Source organism: Leuresthes tenuis, unplaced genomic scaffold, assembly GCF_036924035.1.
Source record: "Leuresthes tenuis unplaced genomic scaffold, fLeuTen1.0.hap1 SCAF_17, whole genome shotgun sequence".
NCBI classification, from domain to species: domain Eukaryota; kingdom Metazoa; phylum Chordata; class Actinopteri; order Atheriniformes; family Atherinopsidae; genus Leuresthes; species Leuresthes tenuis.
This window is the reverse complement of record NW_027325371.1, coordinates 24,906,736-24,925,895: the sequence shown is the minus strand read 5'-3', so window position 1 is coordinate 24,925,895 and position 19,160 is coordinate 24,906,736. Positions and strand designations below refer to the sequence as shown.

The window sequence follows — 19,160 nt, the reverse complement described above, 5'->3', positions numbered from 1 at the left end:
CCCGAATGAGCGGTCAGAACAAAGCCTCAATACGGGATTCTCGTGGTGTTTTTGTTGCTGCCTTGTCTTTTGCACAGAGTAAAAGACAAGGCAGCCATCGAATAGGGCCCGATTGTTCCTACTTGGTCAGCCGAGGAGCAAGGGGGGGGGGAGCAAGCGTCTCAACCAAGCAAAGCTCACCATGGGGAAGGTGGCTATGCCAACAAGCCTGATGCCCTGCTCCCGCAGTGACGGATAATCGTACTCTGGTTTCTCTTCATAACGTACAAGTCTTTCGCCTTTTACTAAAGATTTCTGTGGAGAGCAGCACTAATGAGTTGTTTCTATTTTTGGCAGGCTTTACCTTTGCGGGTGAAGCCCTTTCTGTCTGTGCAAAAGAAATCTTGTTACTGTGCAGAGTGACTTCTCTGAGTAGAGTCGCCTTACTTGTTGCGACTGTGCCGATGTTCGAAGCTGGAGTGCAAAGTTGTTGCTTGAATGGTGCTTGCTGGAGCGTGCGGGAGTGCAAAGTTATACCATTTAAAAGGGCTGAAGAGTGCTCAGTGCAGCGGGTGGGCGACACTCTGGCCACCTTGAAAACCGAGGTTACATCCACTACCAGGGGCAGCCCAAGTTCTGCCGCAAGTGTGGTGAGCATGGGCACCTGGTTGAGGCTTGTACCAAGGTGTTATGTGGGAAGAGCAGAGAAATTGGGCAAACTTTTGGAGAGTGTCCAAATGGCAGGAAATGTAATCTCTGTGGAGAATTAAATCACCTCTTCAGAGATTGCCCTAAATCTTTTGCCAACAAATTAAAGACGGTAAAGCCACAGTCAAGCCAACAAAGAGAAGGACCAAAGGTGGCAGTTGGTGAACAAAGTGAAGAGGTTGACCCAATAAATTCAAACTTCCCGCCAAAAGCTTGGATTGGAAGTGAGGAGCAAAAAGGGGAGGGGCCTGTAGAGGCCTCACCACTCAGTGTTGAAGTCTGTGAGAATTCACAGGCAGAGGGTGGAGCTACGCTAAATGAGGAGGAAGAGCAGACAGGTGAGTCTAGTGAAGATACTCACCTCCCCGAAGGTCAACAGAAGGTCAATTTGTTGATAGGCATTCATTTATTTCTTCACTTCTGATGAAGTTTCAACAATAAACAACAAACTTTGTATTATTAGAAAGAACCAGAATCATTCTTCAGGAATCCGAAAATAAGCTCTATTTTATGAGTTATGCACGAATTCGGATTCTCCTATAAAACGAATTCATTAACTCAAACCAAGTTAAGACTGCTTTGTCCTTCATATTTATTCATGTCTAATCAAGTTTCAACGATAAACAACGTTGTACTTTGTAGAATGAGAAAGAACTTCTTCAGCAATAAGCATCTCTCGACATATGACGAAGTACAGATTTTGCTATAAAATTAATTCCTTCTATCAGCCTGACTTAAAACTGTTTGTCCTCCTTATTTATCCACTTCAAATCAAGTTTCAACAAATAAAAAAAAGTTGTAGTTTGAGAAAGTACAACTTAATCTTCAGCAATCAGTATAAAAAGAGGTGCAAATGCCAACCATACATACCTACAAGGTGGAGCGGAAGTATTCAGCTGCAAGTAGGTGTGAATGTTCGACTATAATTTGTAAAAAGCGGGTAAGAAAAGGTTCGAATGCCCGACTATATATTAACAAAAGCGGGAGGAGAGGTCTTCGGATGAGAGTGGGTGAGAATTTCCAACCATAATCTATAAAATACGGTGAAAAAAAATATGTGAATGCCTCATAGAATACTAAAAGCGGAAGTGTTCGGCTGCAAGAAGGTGTGAATGTCCGACTATATTTGGTGAAAAGCAGGTGAAGCAAGGTCTGAATGCCCAACCTTATATCATCAAAAGCGAGATCAGAGGTGTTTGGCTGCAAGAAGGCCATAGTTTTCCAAAAGCGGGTAAGGTGCGAATGTCCGACTAAATATCAACAAAATTTGGGGCGGAGGTCTTCGGATGCAAGTGGGTGTGAATATCCCACCATACAAGTATGGTGGAGAGGAAGCTGTAAATAGCCGACCATAGTTTGGAAAAAGCGGGTAAGAAAAGGTTTGAATGCCCGAACATACACCATCAAAAGAGGGAGCGGAGGTGTTCCGCTGTACGAAGGTGTGAATGTCCGACCATACTTGGTAAAAAGCGGGTAAGAAAAGGTTAAAATACCCGACTGTACACAATCAATAGCGGGAGCGGATGTGTTCGGCTACAAGAAGATGTGAAAGTCCGACCATGGTTTGTAAAAAGCGGGTAAGAAAAGGTGCGAATGTCCGACAATGTATGATCAAAAGAGAGAGCGGAGGTTTTCGGATACAAGAAGGTTTGAATGTCCCACCATAGTTTGTAAAAAGCGGGTAAGAAAAGGTTCGAATGCCCGACTATACACCATCAAAAGCGGGAGCAGAGGTGTTCCGCTGTAAGACGGTGTGAATGTCCGACCATAGTTGGTAAAAAGCGGGTAAGAAAAGGTTAAAATACCCGACTGTACACAATCAATAGCGGGAGCGGAGTTGTTCGGCTACAAGAAGGTGTGAAAGTCCGACCATGGTTTGTAAAAACCGGGAAGAAAAGGCTCGAAAGCCCGACTATACACCATCAAAAAGAAGGTTTGAATGTCCATCAATAATTGCTTTAAAACAAGAAAGTAAATTTTCGAATATCAAACCGCACATGATCATAAGCGGGAGAGGAGGTGTTCGGCTGCAAGAAGGTGTGAATGTCCACCCATAATTCATGAAAAATGGGTAAAAAAAAAGGTGCGAATGCCTAACAATACATTATCAAAAGCAGGTGTGAATGTCAGATCATAATTTGTAAAAAGCTGATGAGAAAGGGTGAGAATGCCCGACTATACACCATCAAATGCGGGAGCGGAGGTGTTTGGCTCTGAGTAGGTGTGAATGTCCGACCATAATTGCTGAAGAATGTGTTAGAAAAGGTAAGAATGCTGGACCATACATCATCAAAAGCGGGAGAGGTGGTGTTCGGCTGCAAAAAGGTGTGACTGTTCGACTAAAGTTTGTAAAAAGTGGGTAAGACAAGGTGCGAATGCCTGACAATGTATGATCAAAAGCGGGAGCGGAGGTGTTCAGCTGCAAGAAGGTCTACATGTCCATCAATAATTGCTAGAAAACATGAAAGAAACTTTTCGAAAATCAAACCGCTCATGATCATAAGTGGGATAGGAGGTGTTTAGCTGCAAGGTGTGAATGTTCACCCATAATTCCTGAAAAATGGGCAAAAAAAAGGTGTGAATGCCCAACCATACATCATCAAAAGCAGGAGTGGAAGTGTTCGGCTACAAGAAGGTGTGAACGTCCAACCAAAATATGTAAAAAGAAGTTAAGAAAAGGTTCGAATATCCAACCAAACATAATCAAAAGCGGGAGCAGAGCTGTTCGACTGCAAGTAGGTGTGAATGTCAGATCATAATTTGCAAAAAGCTGATGAGAAAGGGTGAGAATGCCCGACTATACATCATCAAAAGCGGGAGCGGAGTTGTTCGGCTGTGAGTAGGTGTGAATCTCCGACCATAATTGCTGAAAAATGTGTTAGAAAAGGTAAAAATGCCGGTCCATACATCATCAAAAGCGAGAGAGGTTGTGTTCGACTGCAAGTAGGTGTGAATGTCCAGCCATAATTACTCACAAACGGGTAAGAAAAGGTAGTAGCCAGACCATATATGATCAAAACAGGGAGCGGAGGTGGTTCAACTGCAAGAAGGTTTGAATGTCAAACTAAAGTTCAAATATATTAACAAAAGCGGGAGGAGAGGTCTTCGGATGAGAGTGGTTGAAAATTTCCAACCATAATGTATAAAATGCGGTGAAAAAAAAGGTGTGATAGAACACTAAAAGGTGGAGCGGAAGTGTTCGGCTGCAAGAAGGTGTGAATGTCCGACTATATTTGGTGAAAAGCAGGTGAAGCAAGGTCTGAATGCCCAACCTTACATCATCAAAAGTAAGATCAGAGTTGTTTGGCTGCAAGAAGGCCATAGTTTGCCAAAAGCGGGTAAGGTGCGAATGTCCGACTAAATATCAACAAAATTTGGGGCGGAGGTCTTCGGATGCAAGTGGGTGTGAATATCCCACCATACAAGTATGGTGGGTGGAGAGGAAGCTGTGAATAGCCGACCATAGTTTGGAAAAAGCGGGTAAGAAAAGGTTTGAATGCCCGAACATACACCATCAAAAGAGGGAGCGGAGGTGTTCCGCTGTACGAAGGTGTGAATGTCCAACCATACTTGGTAAAAAGCGGGTAAGAAAAGGTTAATATACCCGACTGTACACAATCAATAGCGGGAGCGGATGTGTTCGGCTACAAGAAGGTGTGACAGTCCGACCATGGTTTGTAAAAAGCTGGTAAGAAAAGGTGCGAATGTCCGACAATGTATGATCAAAAGAGAGAGCGGAGGTTTTCGGATACACGAAAGTTTGAATGTCCTACCATAGTTTGTAAATAGCGGGTAAGAAAAGGTTCAAATGCCCGACTATACACCATAAAAAGCGGGAGCGGAGGTGTTCCGCTGTAAGACGGTGTGAATGTCCGACCATAGTTGGTAAAAAGCGGGTAAGAAAAGGTTAAAATACCCGACTGTACAAAATCAATAGCGAGAGCGGAGTTGTTCGGCTACAAGACGGTGTGAAAGTACGACCATGGTTTGTAAAAAGCAGTTAAGAAAAGGTTCGAATATCCAACCAAACATAATCAAAAGCGGGAGCAGAGCTGTTCGACTGCAAGTAGGTGTGAATGTCCAGCCATAATTACTCACAAACGGGGGAAGAAAAGGTAGTATTGCCAGACCATACATGATCAAAACAGGGAGCGGAGGTTCAGCTGCAAGGTGTGAATGTCTGACTATAGTTTGTAAAAAGCGGGTAAGACAAGGTGCGAATGCCCGACAATGTATGATCAAAAGAGAGAGCGGAGGTGTTCGGCTGCAAGGTCTGAATGTCCAACCATAATTTGTAAAAACCGGGTAAGAAAAGGCTCGAAAGCCAGACTATACATCATCAAAAGCGGGAGCGGAGGTGTTCAGCTGCAAGAAGGTGTGAATGTTCGACTAAAGTTTGTAAAAAGCTGGTAAGACAAGGAGCGATGTCCCGACATTGTATGATCAAAAGCGGGAGCGGAGGTGTCCAGCTGTGAGTAGGTGTGAATGTCCGACCATAATTGCTGAAAAATGTGTTAGAAAAGGTAAGAATACTGGACCATACATCATCAAAAGCGGGAGAGGTGGTGTTCGGCTGCAAGAAGGTGTGAAAGTCCAACGATGGTTTGTAAAAAGCGGGTAAGAAAAGGTTAAAATACCCGACTGTACACAATCAATAGCGGGAGCGGATGTGTTCGGCTACAAGAAGATGTGAAAGTCCGACCATGGTTTGTAAAAAGCGGGTAAGAAAAGGTGCGAATGTCCGACAATGTATGATCAAAAGAGAGAGCGGAGGTTTTCGGATACAAGAAGGTTTGAATGTCCCACCATAGTTTGTAAAAAGCGGGTAAGAAAAGGTTCGAATGCCCGACTATACACCATCAAAAGCGGGAGCAGAGGTGTTCCGCTGTAAGACGGTGTGAATGTCCGACCATAGTTGGTAAAAAGCGGGTAAGAAAAGGTTAAAATACCCGACTGTACACAATCAATAGCGGGAGCGGAGTTGTTCGGCTACAAGAAGGTGTGAAAGTCCGACCATGGTTTGTAAAAACCGGGAAGAAAAGGCTCGAAAGCCCGACTATACACCATCAAAAAGAAGGTTTGAATGTCCATCAATAATTGCTTTAAAACAAGAAAGTAAATTTTCGAATATCAAACCGCACATGATCATAAGCGGGAGAGGAGGTGTTCGGCTGCAAGAAGGTGTGAATGTCCACCCATAATTCATGAAAAATGGGTAAAAAAAAAGGTGCGAATGCCTAACAATACATTATCAAAAGCAGGTGTGAATGTCAGATCATAATTTGTAAAAAGCTGATGAGAAAGGGTGAGAATGCCCGACTATACACCATCAAATGCGGGAGCGGAGGTGTTTGGCTCTGAGTAGGTGTGAATGTCCGACCATAATTGCTGAAGAATGTGTTAGAAAAGGTAAGAATGCTGGACCATACATCATCAAAAGCGGGAGAGGTGGTGTTCGGCTGCAAAAAGGTGTGACTGTTCGACTAAAGTTTGTAAAAAGTGGGTAAGACAAGGTGCGAATGCCTGACAATGTATGATCAAAAGCGGGAGCGGAGGTGTTCAGCTGCAAGAAGGTCTACATGTCCATCAATAATTGCTAGAAAACATGAAAGAAACTTTTCGAAAATCAAACCGCTCATGATCATAAGTGGGATAGGAGGTGTTTAGCTGCAAGGTGTGAATGTTCACCCATAATTCCTGAAAAATGGGCAAAAAAAAGGTGTGAATGCCCAACCATACATCATCAAAAGCAGGAGTGGAAGTGTTCGGCTACAAGAAGGTGTGAACGTCCAACCAAAATATGTAAAAAGAAGTTAAGAAAAGGTTCGAATATCCAACCAAACATAATCAAAAGCGGGAGCAGAGCTGTTCGACTGCAAGTAGGTGTGAATGTCAGATCATAATTTGCAAAAAGCTGATGAGAAAGGGTGAGAATGCCCGACTATACATCATCAAAAGCGGGAGCGGAGTTGTTCGGCTGTGAGTAGGTGTGAATCTCCGACCATAATTGCTGAAAAATGTGTTAGAAAAGGTAAAAATGCCGGTCCATACATCATCAAAAGCGAGAGAGGTTGTGTTCGACTGCAAGTAGGTGTGAATGTCCAGCCATAATTACTCACAAACGGGTAAGAAAAGGTAGTAGCCAGACCATATATGATCAAAACAGGGAGCGGAGGTGGTTCAACTGCAAGAAGGTTTGAATGTCAAACTAAAGTTCAAATATATTAACAAAAGCGGGAGGAGAGGTCTTCGGATGAGAGTGGTTGAAAATTTCCAACCATAATGTATAAAATGCGGTGAAAAAAAAGGTGTGATAGAACACTAAAAGGTGGAGCGGAAGTGTTCGGCTGCAAGAAGGTGTGAATGTCCGACTATATTTGGTGAAAAGCAGGTGAAGCAAGGTCTGAATGCCCAACCTTACATCATCAAAAGCAAGATCAGAGTTGTTTGGCTGCAAGAAGGCCATAGTTTGCCAAAAGCGGGTAAGGTGCGAATGTCCGACTAAATATCAACAAAATTTGGGGCGGAGGTCTTCGGATGCAAGTGGGTGTGAATATCCCACCATACAAGTATGGTGGGTGGAGAGGAAGCTGTGAATAGCCGACCATAGTTTGGAAAAAGCGGGTAAGAAAAGGTTTGAATGCCCGAACATACACCATCAAAAGAGGGAGCGGAGGTGTTCCGCTGTACGAAGGTGTGAATGTCCAACCATACTTGGTAAAAAGCGGGTAAGAAAAGGTTAATATACCCGACTGTACACAATCAATAGCGGGAGCGGATGTGTTCGGCTACAAGAAGGTGTGACAGTCCGACCATGGTTTGTAAAAAGCTGGTAAGAAAAGGTGCGAATGTCCGACAATGTATGATCAAAAGAGAGAGCGGAGGTTTTCGGATACACGAAAGTTTGAATGTCCTACCATAGTTTGTAAATAGCGGGTAAGAAAAGGTTCAAATGCCCGACTATACACCATAAAAAGCGGGAGCGGAGGTGTTCCGCTGTAAGACGGTGTGAATGTCCGACCATAGTTGGTAAAAAGCGGGTAAGAAAAGGTTAAAATACCCGACTGTACAAAATCAATAGCGAGAGCGGAGTTGTTCGGCTACAAGACGGTGTGAAAGTACGACCATGGTTTGTAAAAAGCAGTTAAGAAAAGGTTCGAATATCCAACCAAACATAATCAAAAGCGGGAGCAGAGCTGTTCGACTGCAAGTAGGTGTGAATGTCCAGCCATAATTACTCACAAACGGGGGAAGAAAAGGTAGTATTGCCAGACCATACATGATCAAAACAGGGAGCGGAGGTTCAGCTGCAAGGTGTGAATGTCTGACTATAGTTTGTAAAAAGCGGGTAAGACAAGGTGCGAATGCCCGACAATGTATGATCAAAAGAGAGAGCGGAGGTGTTCGGCTGCAAGGTCTGAATGTCCAACCATAATTTGTAAAAACCGGGTAAGAAAAGGCTCGAAAGCCAGACTATACATCATCAAAAGCGGGAGCGGAGGTGTTCAGCTGCAAGAAGGTGTGAATGTTCGACTAAAGTTTGTAAAAAGCTGGTAAGACAAGGAGCGATGTCCCGACATTGTATGATCAAAAGCGGGAGCGGAGGTGTCCAGCTGTGAGTAGGTGTGAATGTCCGACCATAATTGCTGAAAAATGTGTTAGAAAAGGTAAGAATACTGGACCATACATCATCAAAAGCGGGAGAGGTGGTGTTCGGCTGCAAGAAGGTGTGAAAGTCCAACGATGGTTTGTAAAAAGCGGGTAAGAAAAGGTTAAAATACCCGACTGTACACAATCAATAGCGGGAGCGGATGTGTTCGGCTACAAGAAGATGTGAAAGTCCGACCATGGTTTGTAAAAAGCGGGTATGAAAAGGTGCGAATGTCCGACAATGTATGATCAAAAGAGAGAGCGGAGGTTTTCGGATACAAGAAGGTTTGAATGTCCCACCATAGTTTGTAAAAAGCGGGTAAGAAAAGGTTCGAATGCCCGACTATACACCATCAAAAGCGGGAGCAGAGGTGTTCCGCTGTAAGACGGTGTGAATGTCCGACCATAGTTGGTAAAAAGCGGGTAAGAAAAGGTTAAAATACCCGACTGTACACAATCAATAGCGGGAGCGGAGTTGTACGGCTACAAGAAGGTGTGAAAGTCCGACCATGGTTTGTAAAAACCGGGAAGAAAAGGCTCGAAAGCCCGACTATACACCATCAAAAAGAAGGTTTGAATGTCCATCAATAATTGCTTTAAAACAAGAAAGTAAATTTTCGAATATCAAACCGCACATGATCATAAGCAGTAGAGGAGGTGTTCGGCTGCAAGAAGGTGTGAATGTCCACCCATAATTCATGAAAAATGGGTAAAAAAAAAGGTGCGAATGCCTAACAATACATTATCAAAAGCAGGTGTGAATGTCAGATCATAATTTGTAAAAAGCTGATGAGAAAGGGTGAGAATGCCCGACTATACACCATCAAATGCGGGAGCGGAGGTGTTCGGCTCTGAGTAGGTGTGAATGTCCGACCATAATTGCTGAAGAATGTGTTAGAAAAGGTAAGAATGCTGGACCATACATCATCAAAAGCGGGAGAGGTGGTGTTCGGCTGCAAAAAGGTGTGACTGTTCGACTAAAGTTTGTAAAAAGTGGGTAAGACAAGGTGCGAATGCCTGACAATGTATGATCAAAAGCGGGAGCGGATGTGTTCAGCTGCAAGAAGGTCTACATGTCCATCAATAATTGCTAGAAAACATGAAAGAAACTTTTCGAAAATCAAACCGCACATGATCATAAGTGGGATAGGAGGTGTTCAGCTGCAAGGTGTGAATGTCCACCCATAATTCCTGAAAAATGGGCAAAAAAAAGGTGTGAATGCCCAACCATACATCATCAAAAGCAGGAGTGGAAGTGTTCGGCTACAAGAAGGTGTGAACGTCCAACCAAAATATGTAAAAAGAAGTTAAGAAAAGGTTCGAATATCCAACCAAACATAATCAAAAGCGGGAGCAGAGCTGTTCGACTGCAAGTAGGTGTGAATGTCAGATCATAATTTGCAAAAAGCTGATGAGAAAGGGTGAGAATGCCCGACTATACATCATCAAATGCGGGAGCGGAGTTGTTCGGCTGTGAGTAGGTGTGAATCTCCGACCATAATTGCTGAAAAATGTGTTAGAAAAGGTAAAAATGCCGGTCCATACATCATCAAAAGCGAGAGAGGTTGTGTTCGACTGCAAGTAGGTGTGAATGTCCAGCCATAATTACTCACAAACGGGTAAGAAAAGGTAGTAGCCAGACCATATATGATCAAAACAGGGAGCGGAGGTGGTTCAACTGCAAGAAGGTTTGAATGTCAAACTAAAGTTCAAATATATTAACAAAAGCGGGAGGAGAGGTCTTCGGATGAGAGTGGTTGAAAATTTCCAACCATAATGTATAAAATGCGGTGAAAAAAAAGGTGTGATAGAACACTAAAAGGTGGAGCGGAAGTGTTCGGCTGCAAGAAGGTGTGAATGTCCGACTATATTTGGTGAAAAGCAGGTGAAGCAAGGTCTGAATGCCCAACCTTACATCATCAAAAGCAAGATCAGAGTTGTTTGGCTGCAAGAAGGCCATAGTTTGCCAAAAGCGGGTAAGGTGCGAATGTCCGACTAAATATCAACAAAATTTGGGGCAGAGGTCTTCGGATGCAAGTGGGTGTGAATATCCCACCATACAAGTATGGTGGGTGGAGAGGAAGCTGTGAATAGCCGACCATAGTTTGGAAAAAGCGGGTAAGAAAAGGTTTGAATGCCCGAACATACACCATCAAAAGAGGGAGCGGAGGTGTTCCGCTGTACGAAGGTGTGAATGTCCAACCATACTTGGTAAAAAGCGGGTAAGAAAAGGTTAATATACCCGACTGTACACAATCAATAGCGGGAGCGGATGTGTTCGGCTACAAGAAGGTGTGACAGTCCGACCATGGTTTGTAAAAAGCTGGTAAGAAAAGGTGCGAATGTCCGACAATGTATGATCAAAAGAGAGAGCGGAGGTTTTCGGATACACGAAAGTTTGAATGTCCTACCATAGTTTGTAAATAGCGGGTAAGAAAAGGTTCAAATGCCCGACTATACACCATAAAAAGCGGGAGCGGAGGTGTTCCGCTGTAAGACGGTGTGAATGTCCGACCATAGTTGGTAAAAAGCGGGTAAGAAAAGGTTAAAATACCCGACTGTACAAAATCAATAGCGGGAGCGGAGTTGTTCGGCTACAAGAAGGTGTGAAAGTACGACCATGGTTTGTAAAAAGCAGTTAAGAAAAGGTTCGAATATCCAACCAAACATAATCAAAAGCGGGAGCAGAGCTGTTCGACTGCAAGTAGGTGTGAATGTCCAGCCATAATTACTCACAAACGGGGGAAGAAAAGGTAGTATTGCCAGACCATACATGATCAAAACAGGGAGCGGAGGTTCAGCTGCAAGGTGTGAATGTCTGACTATAGTTTGTAAAAAGCGGGTAAGACAAGGTGCGAATGCCCGACAATGTATGATCAAAAGAGAGAGCGGAGGTGTTCGGCTGCAAGGTCTGAATGTCCAACCATAATTTGTAAAAACCGGGTAAGAAAAGGCTCGAAAGCCCGACTATACATCATCAAAAGCGGGAGCGGAGGTGTTCAGCTGCAAGAAGGTGTGAATGTTCGACTAAAGTTTGTAAAAAGCTGGTAAGACAAGGAGCGATGTCCCGACATTGTATGATCAAAAGCGGGAGCGGAGGTGTCCAGCTGTGAGTAGGTGTGAATGTCCGACCATAATTGCTGAAAAATGTGTTAGAAAAGGTAAGAATACTGGACCATACATCATCAAAAGCGGGAGAGGTGGTGTTCGGCTGCAAGAAGGTGTGAAAGTCCAACAATGGTTTGTAAAAAGCGGGTAATAAAAGGTTCGAATGCCCGAATATACATCATCAAAAGCGGAAGCGGAGGTGTTCAGATGCAAGAAGGTGTGAACGTCCGACCAAAGTTTGTAAAAAGCAGTGAAAAGCGAGAAAAAGCTTTTCGTGAGTTTTGCATGATTTGGGATTTTGCTTATAAAATGCATTACTTCACTCAAACCAAGTTAAAACTGCTTTGTCCTTCCATATTCATCAATGTCTAGATCGACTTCAACAAAGAAAAACATTGGACTTTGCAGTAGAAGAAGTTGAAATCCATCCACACATTGATAAATACGAAGGACAAAGCAGTTCCCACTTGCCCATAAGAAAATAAGCTTATTCTCGGATTCCTGATCCTTCAGTTTTGCTCTTTCTTCTACTGCAAAATACAATGTTGTTCTTTGTTGAAGTCGATCTAGACATTGATAAATATGAAGGAAAAAGCAGTTTTAACTTGGTTTGAGTGAATGAATTCATTTTATACATAAAATCCGAAATCGTGCAGAACTCATGAAAATAAGCTTATTCTCGGATTCCTAAAACTTTTGATTTGCTCTTTCTTTTATTGCAAAGTACAACGTTGTTTTTTTGTTGAAATCTATCTAGACATTGATAAATATGAAGGTAAAAGCCGTTTTAACATAGTTTGAGTGAAGGAATTAATTTTATAGATAAAATCCCAAACCATGCAGAACTCCTCAAAAGGGGCGTATGGCTTAATCACAAGTGTTGCTCTTTCTCATTCAGGGTAGTATGAGGAAGTTTATGCTTGAAATATATGTAGAAATGGGTACATATGAATGACAAAGCAGTGTTAACTTAGTTTGCGTGAAGGAATTCATTTTATACATAAAATCCGAAATCGTGCAGAACTCATGAAAATAAGCTTATTCTCGGATTCCTAAAACTTTTGATTTGCACTTTCTTTTACTGCAAAGTACAACGTTGTTTTTTGTTGAAATCTATCTAGACATTGATAAATACCAGTCGAAACTCTGCTGCCGCTTTTGATAATTTATGGTTGGGCATTCTTACCTTTTCTTACCCGCTTTTTACAAATTATGATCTTACATTCACACCTACTTGCAGTCGAACACCTTCTCATCCACTTATGATCATGTGCGGTTGGGCTTTCGCACCTTTTCTTACCCATTTTTCAGTAATTATGGGTGGACATTCAGACCTTCTTGCAGCCGAAAACCTCCACTCCTCTTTTGATCATACATTGTCGGGAATTCACACCTTGTCTTACCCGCTTTTTACAAACTTTAGTCGGACATTCAAACCTTCTTGCAGCTGAACCACCTCTGCTCCCTGTTTTGATCATATATGGTCTGGCAATACTACCTTTTCTTACCCGTTTGTGAGTAATTATGGCTGGACATTCACACCTACTTGCAGCCGAACACAACCTCTCTCGCTTTTGATGATGTATGGACCGGCATTTTTACCTATTCTAACACATTTTTCAGCAATTATGGTCGGAGATTCACACCTACTCGCAGCCGAACAACTCCGCTCCCGCATTTGATGATGTATAGTCGGGCATTCTCACCCTTTCTCATCAGCTTTTTGAAAATTATGATCTGACATTCACACCTACTTGCAGTCGAACAGCTCTGCTCCCGCTTTTGATTATGTTTGGTTAGATATTCGAACCTTTTCTTAACTGCTTTTTACAAACTTTGGTCGGACGTTCACAATATCTTGCAGCCGAACACCTCCGCTTCCGCTTTTGATGGTGTATATTCGGGCATACGAACCTTTTCTTACCCGCTTTTTACAAACCAAGTTCGGACTTTCACACCTTCTCTTAGCTGAACAACTCCGCTCCCTCTTTTGATTGTGTACAGTTGGGTAATTTAACCTTTTCTTACCCGCTTTTTACCATCTATGGTCGGACATTCACACCGTCTTACAGCGGAACACCTCCGCTCCCTCTTTTGATGATGTATGGTTAGGCATTCGCACCTTCTCTCACCCGCCTTTTACTATGGTCGGCCATTCACAGCTTCCTCTCCACCATACTTGTATGGTGGGATATTCACACCCACTTGCATCCGAAGACCTCCGCTTCCGCTTTTGATGGGAACTGACAACATAAGAAGTCCGGACATACTTTGATAGTATATGAATAAGTGGGTAGCTACTGACAAGCATTAAGCATGTCACACAGCCCAAACATATAACATTTCAGGACACACCACACAGTTAACAACCACAGTGAAGCGTGTCAAAGCCCAAACATGTAACATTCAACAGGACACTTACACAACACATTCAAATCAAACAGTCAGACAACATACAAGAACATATACCCCAGCCGGCATTGCTCCCTGCCTATTTTCGTACAGCACACTATGTGTGCGCACACCTTTATTCACAAACTCTTCAACTTATACTCTTTTACCGAAGTTGCTACAGCTCGATTGGCCGAATACCCTTTGATCCTATTTCGGTGAATTTGACATCTGCCTTACATATAACAGATTAGCGGTTTAGCAGTTTTAATTTAGTTTGAGTGAAGGAATTCATTTTATAGCAAAATCCGAAATCGTGAAGAACTCATGAAAGTAAGCTTATTCTCGGATTCCTGAAACTTTAGATTTGCTCTTTCTTTTACTGCAAAGTACAACGTTGTTTTTTTTGTTTAAATCTTTCTAGACATGGTAAATATTAAGGACAAAGCAGTTTTCACATAGTTTGAGTGAAGGAATTCATTTTATAGATAAAATCCCAAGAGTCTGATGGGAAAAGAGAGTGAATGCGAAGTAGACTTTAACACGGCTATGGGAGCGAGCCGAGTGTGGGCTAACCAGGAGAATTGCTTGAAAGAAATGCGACCCCGAATGAGCGGTCAGAACAAAGCCTCAATACGGGATTCTCGTGGTGTTTTTGTTGCTGCCTTGTCTTTTGCACAGAGTAAAAGACAAGGCAGCCATCGAATAGGGCCCGATTGTTCCTACTTGGTCAGCCGAGGAGCAAGGGGGGGGGGGAGCAAGCGTCTCAACCAAGCAAAGCTCACCATGGGGAAGGTGGCTATGCCAACAAGCCTGATGCCCTGCTCCCGCAGTGACGGATAATCGTACTCTGGTTTCTCTTCATAACGTACAAGTCTTTCGCCTTTTACTAAAGATTTCTGTGGAGAGCAGCACTAATGAGTTGTTTCTATTTTTGGCAGGCTTTACCTTTGCGGGTGAAGCCCTTTCTGTCTGTGCAAAAGAAATCTTGTTACTGTGCAGAGTGACTTCTCTGAGTAGAGTCGCCTTACTTGTTGCGACTGTGCCGATGTTCGAAGCTGGAGTGCAAAGTTGTTGCTTGAATGGTGCTTGCTGGAGCGTGCGGGAGTGCAAAGTTATACCATTTAAAAGGGCTGAAGAGTGCTCAGTGCAGCGGGTGGGCGACACTCTGGCCACCTTGAAAACCGAGGTTACATCCACTACCAGGGGCAGCCCAAGTTCTGCCGCAAGTGTGGTGAGCATGGGCACCTGGTTGAGGCTTGTACCAAGGTGTTATGTGGGAAGAGCAGAGAAATTGGGCAAACTTTTGGAGAGTGTCCAAATGGCAGGAAATGTAATCTCTGTGGAGAATTAAATCACCTCTTCAGAGATTGCCCTAAATCTTTTGCCAACAAATTAAAGACGGTAAAGCCACAGTCAAGCCAACAAAGAGAAGGACCAAAGGTGGCAGTTGGTGAACAAAGTGAAGAGGTTGACCCAATAAATTCAAACTTCCCGCCAAAAGCTTGGATTGGAAGTGAGGAGCAAAAAGGGGAGGGGCCTGTAGAGGCCTCACCACTCAGTGTTGAAGTCTGTGAGAATTCACAGGCAGAGGGTGGAGCTACGCTAAATGAGGAGGAAGAGCAGACAGGTGAGTCTAGTGAAGATACTCACCTCCCCGAAGGTCAACAGAAGGTCAATTTGTTGATAGGCATTCATTTATTTCTTCACTTCTGATGAAGTTTCAACAATAAACAACAAACTTTGTATTATTAGAAAGAACCAGAATCATTCTTCAGGAATCCGAAAATAAGCTCAATTTTATAAGTTATGCATGAATTCGGATTCTCCTATAAAACGAATTCATTAACTCAAACCAAGTTAAGACTGCTTTGTCCTTCATATTTATTCATGTCTAATCAAGTTTCAACGATAAACAACGTTGTACTTTGTAGAATGAGAAAGAACTTCTTCAGCAATAAGCATCTCTCGACATATGATGAAGTACAGATTTTGCTATAAAATTAATTCCTTCTATCAGCCTGACTTAAAACTGTTTGTCCTCCTTATTTATCCACTTCAAATCAAGTTTCAACAAATAAAAAAAAGTTGTAGTTTGAGAAAGTACAACTTAATCTTCAGCAATCAGTATAAAAAGAGGTGCAAATGCCAACCATACATACCTACAAGGTGGAGCGGAAGTATTCAGCTGCAAGTAGGTGTGAATGTTCGACTATAATTTGTAAAAAGCGGGTAAGAAAAGGTTCGAATGCCCGACTATATATTAACAAAAGCGGGAGGAGAGGTCTTCGGATGAGAGTGGGTGAGAATTTCCAACCATAATCTATAAAATACGGTGAAAAAAAATATGTGAATGCCTCATAGAACACTAAAAGCGGAAGTGTTCGGCTGCAAGAAGGTGTGAATGTCCGACTATATTTGGTGAAAAGCAGGTGAAGCAAGGTCTGAATGCCCAACCTTATATCATCAAAAGCGAGATCAGAGGTGTTTGGCTGCAAGAAGGCCATAGTTTTCCAAAAGCGGGTAAGGTGCGAATGTCCGACTTAATATCAACAAAATTTGGGGCGGAGGTCTTCGGATGCAAGTGGGTGTTCCGCTGTACGAAGGTGTGAATGTCCGACCATACTTGGTAAAAAGCGGGTAAGAAAAGGTTAAAATACCCGACTGTACACAATCAATAGCGGGAGCGGATGTGTTCGGCTACAAGAAGATGTGAAAGTCCGACCATGGTTTGTAAAAAGCGGGTAAGAAAAGGTGCGAATGTCCGACAATGTATGATCAAAAGAGAGAGCGGAGGTTTTCGGATACAAGAAGGTTTGAATGTCCCACCATAGTTTGTAAAAAGCGGGTAAGAAAAGGTTCGAATGCCCGACTATACACCATCAAAAGCGGGAATAGAGGTGTTCCGCTGTAAGACGGTGTGAATGTCCGACCATAGTTGGTAAAAAGCGGGTAAGAAAAGGTTAAAATACCCGACTGTACACAATCAATAGCGGGTGCGGAGTTGTTCGGCTACAAGAAGGTGTGAAAGTCCGACCATGGTTTGTAAAAACCGGGAAGAAAAGGCTCGAAAGCCCGACTATACACCATCAAAAAGAAGGTTTGAATGTCCATCAATAATTGCTTTAAAACAAGAAAGTAAATTTTCGAATATCAAACCGCACATGATCATAAGCGGGAGAGGAGGTGTTCGGCTGCAAGAAGACTTAGACTTAGACTTAGACTTAGACTTAGACTTAGACTTCCTTTATTGTCATTGCACAAAAAACACAAGGTGAATCTTGACAACGAAATGTCGTTACTTGGCTACCAGTGTAACAGAGCTAGACCTTATTCCTATACAATAAATATGTTTTCTATAACTAAGAGCTAAGAGCTAACTATATGCAGGGTAAATAAGTATATATATATTCATGTATATTGCACTAAGTTATTGATATATTGCACTAATTGTCAAAAGAAACATTAAAAATTGCACTGAGTTATTGCAAAGAGAAACATTAAATATTGCACTATAACAATTGCACTTAAGAGAACTAGAAAAGAATTTCACAGTCAGAGTAAAGTAAGTGCCAAGGAGTCCCCAGGTTCATGTTGAAGACAAAACTAGACTAACTAAGGTGCGTGTATTGTCCATGTCCATGGGGGGTGGTTTTTGTAGTGTCTGTGTGTGTGTTTAGGGGTGGAGGAGTGTTATGTGGCGTTAAGCAGTCTGATGGCCAGGGGGAAGAAACTGTTCAGTAGTCTGGTCGTTCTGCAGGAGATGCTGCGGAACCTTCTGCCGGACGCCAGGGGGGAAAACAGTCCATGGTTGGGGTGGGTGGGGTCGGAGAGGATCTGGTGAGCCCGGGATAGGCAGCGTCTGTCCGCGATGTTCTTGATGCAGGGGAGCGGAGCCCCCGTGATCTTCTCCCCTGTCCTCACCACCCTCTGTAGAGACTTCCAGTCAGAGGCCCTGCAGCTCCCAGACCAGATGGAGATGTAGCTGGTCAGCAGGCTCTCGATGGTCCCTCTGTAGAAGGTCTGAAGGATGGGGGGCGGGAGGGATGCTCTCTTCATCCGACGCAGGAAGTGCAGGCGCTGCTGGCCCTTCTTCACCAGTGAGGAGATGTGGGGTGACCAGCTGAGGTTGTCAGTGATGTGCACCCCCAGGAACTTGGTGCTGCTGACGACCTCCACAGCTGAGTCGTTGATAAGGAGGGGTGTGTGGGTGGGTCTAGATTTCCTGAAGTCAACGATAATTTCCTTGGTCTTGTTGACATTCAGGATCAGGTTGTTCCCTCTGCACCAGTCCACCAGATGCCGCACCTCCTCCCTGTATGCCGCCTCGTTGTTGTCCCGGATGAGACCCACTACTGTGGTGTCGTCCGCGTACTTCAGGATGTGGTTGGACCTGAGGCGTGGACGGCAGTCGTGGGTCATCAGGGTGAACAGCAGGGGGCTCAGGACACAGCCCTGGGGGGTGCCGGTGTTCAGGGTGATGACGTCGGAGGTGTTGTTCCCCACTCTGACAGCCTGGGTTCTGTCAGTGAGGAAGTCCAGCAGCCAGTTGCAGAGGGGGGTGTTTATTCCTAAGGGGCCCAGTTTGCCTACCAGGTCCTGGGGGATGATCGTGTTGAAAGCTGAGCTGAAGTCCAGGAACAGCATCCGCACGTGGGTGTTCTTCTCTTCCAGGTGCTCCAGGCTCAGGTGGAGAGCAGTGGAGACTGCATCCTCAGCACTGCGCTTGGACTGGTATGCAAACTGGAACGGGTCGTGTGATGGGGGCAGCGTGGAGATAATGTGGTCCTTAACAAGTCTTTCGAAGCACTTCATGATGGAGGATGTGAGTGCGACGGGGCGGAAGTCGTTAAGGCATGTGATGGTGGTTGTCTTCGGGACCGGAACGACAGTGGCAGACTTGAAGCACCGTGGGACGACGGCCTGGTCCAGGGACGTGTTGAAGATGTCCGTGAGCACGTGGGTCAGCTGGTCCGAGCATTCTTTGATCAACCGACCTGGAATGCTGTCGGGACCTGCCGCTTTCCGCGCGTTGACCTTCCTCAGAACTTTCCGCACTGCTGATGCTTCTAGTCTGAGCGCCTGTTCGTCGGGGTGTGGTGTCGCTTTCCTCGCAGGGTTGGAGTTCAGCTCCTCAAATCTTCCGAAGAAGTTGTTGAGCTCATTGAGGAAGCTGGTGTCGTTCTGGCAGGATGAGGATGTGGGTTTGTAGTCTGTGACAGACTGGATGCCCTGCCACAGTTTCCTCGTGTCTTTGGAGTCTTGGAAGAGACCTTGGATTTTCCGGCTGTGGGCTCGCTTGGCGTCTCTGATGGCCCGGTTCA

The 19,160-nt window shown here is 44.0% G+C and overlaps 2 non-coding genes across 2 annotated transcripts; both read left to right on the top strand.

The window, feature by feature from the left end:
• Positions 1-240: 240 nt before the first annotated feature.
• Positions 241-354, top strand: LOC140274214 (U5 spliceosomal RNA). Its single transcript, XR_011908188.1, has one exon. It is a non-coding gene; the product is annotated as a U5 spliceosomal RNA (small nuclear RNA).
• Positions 355-14,681: 14,327 nt separating this feature from the next.
• LOC140274213 (U5 spliceosomal RNA) lies at positions 14,682-14,795 on the top strand. The gene has a single exon (XR_011908187.1). It is a non-coding gene; the product is annotated as a U5 spliceosomal RNA (small nuclear RNA).
• Positions 14,796-19,160: the final 4,365 nt, after the last annotated feature.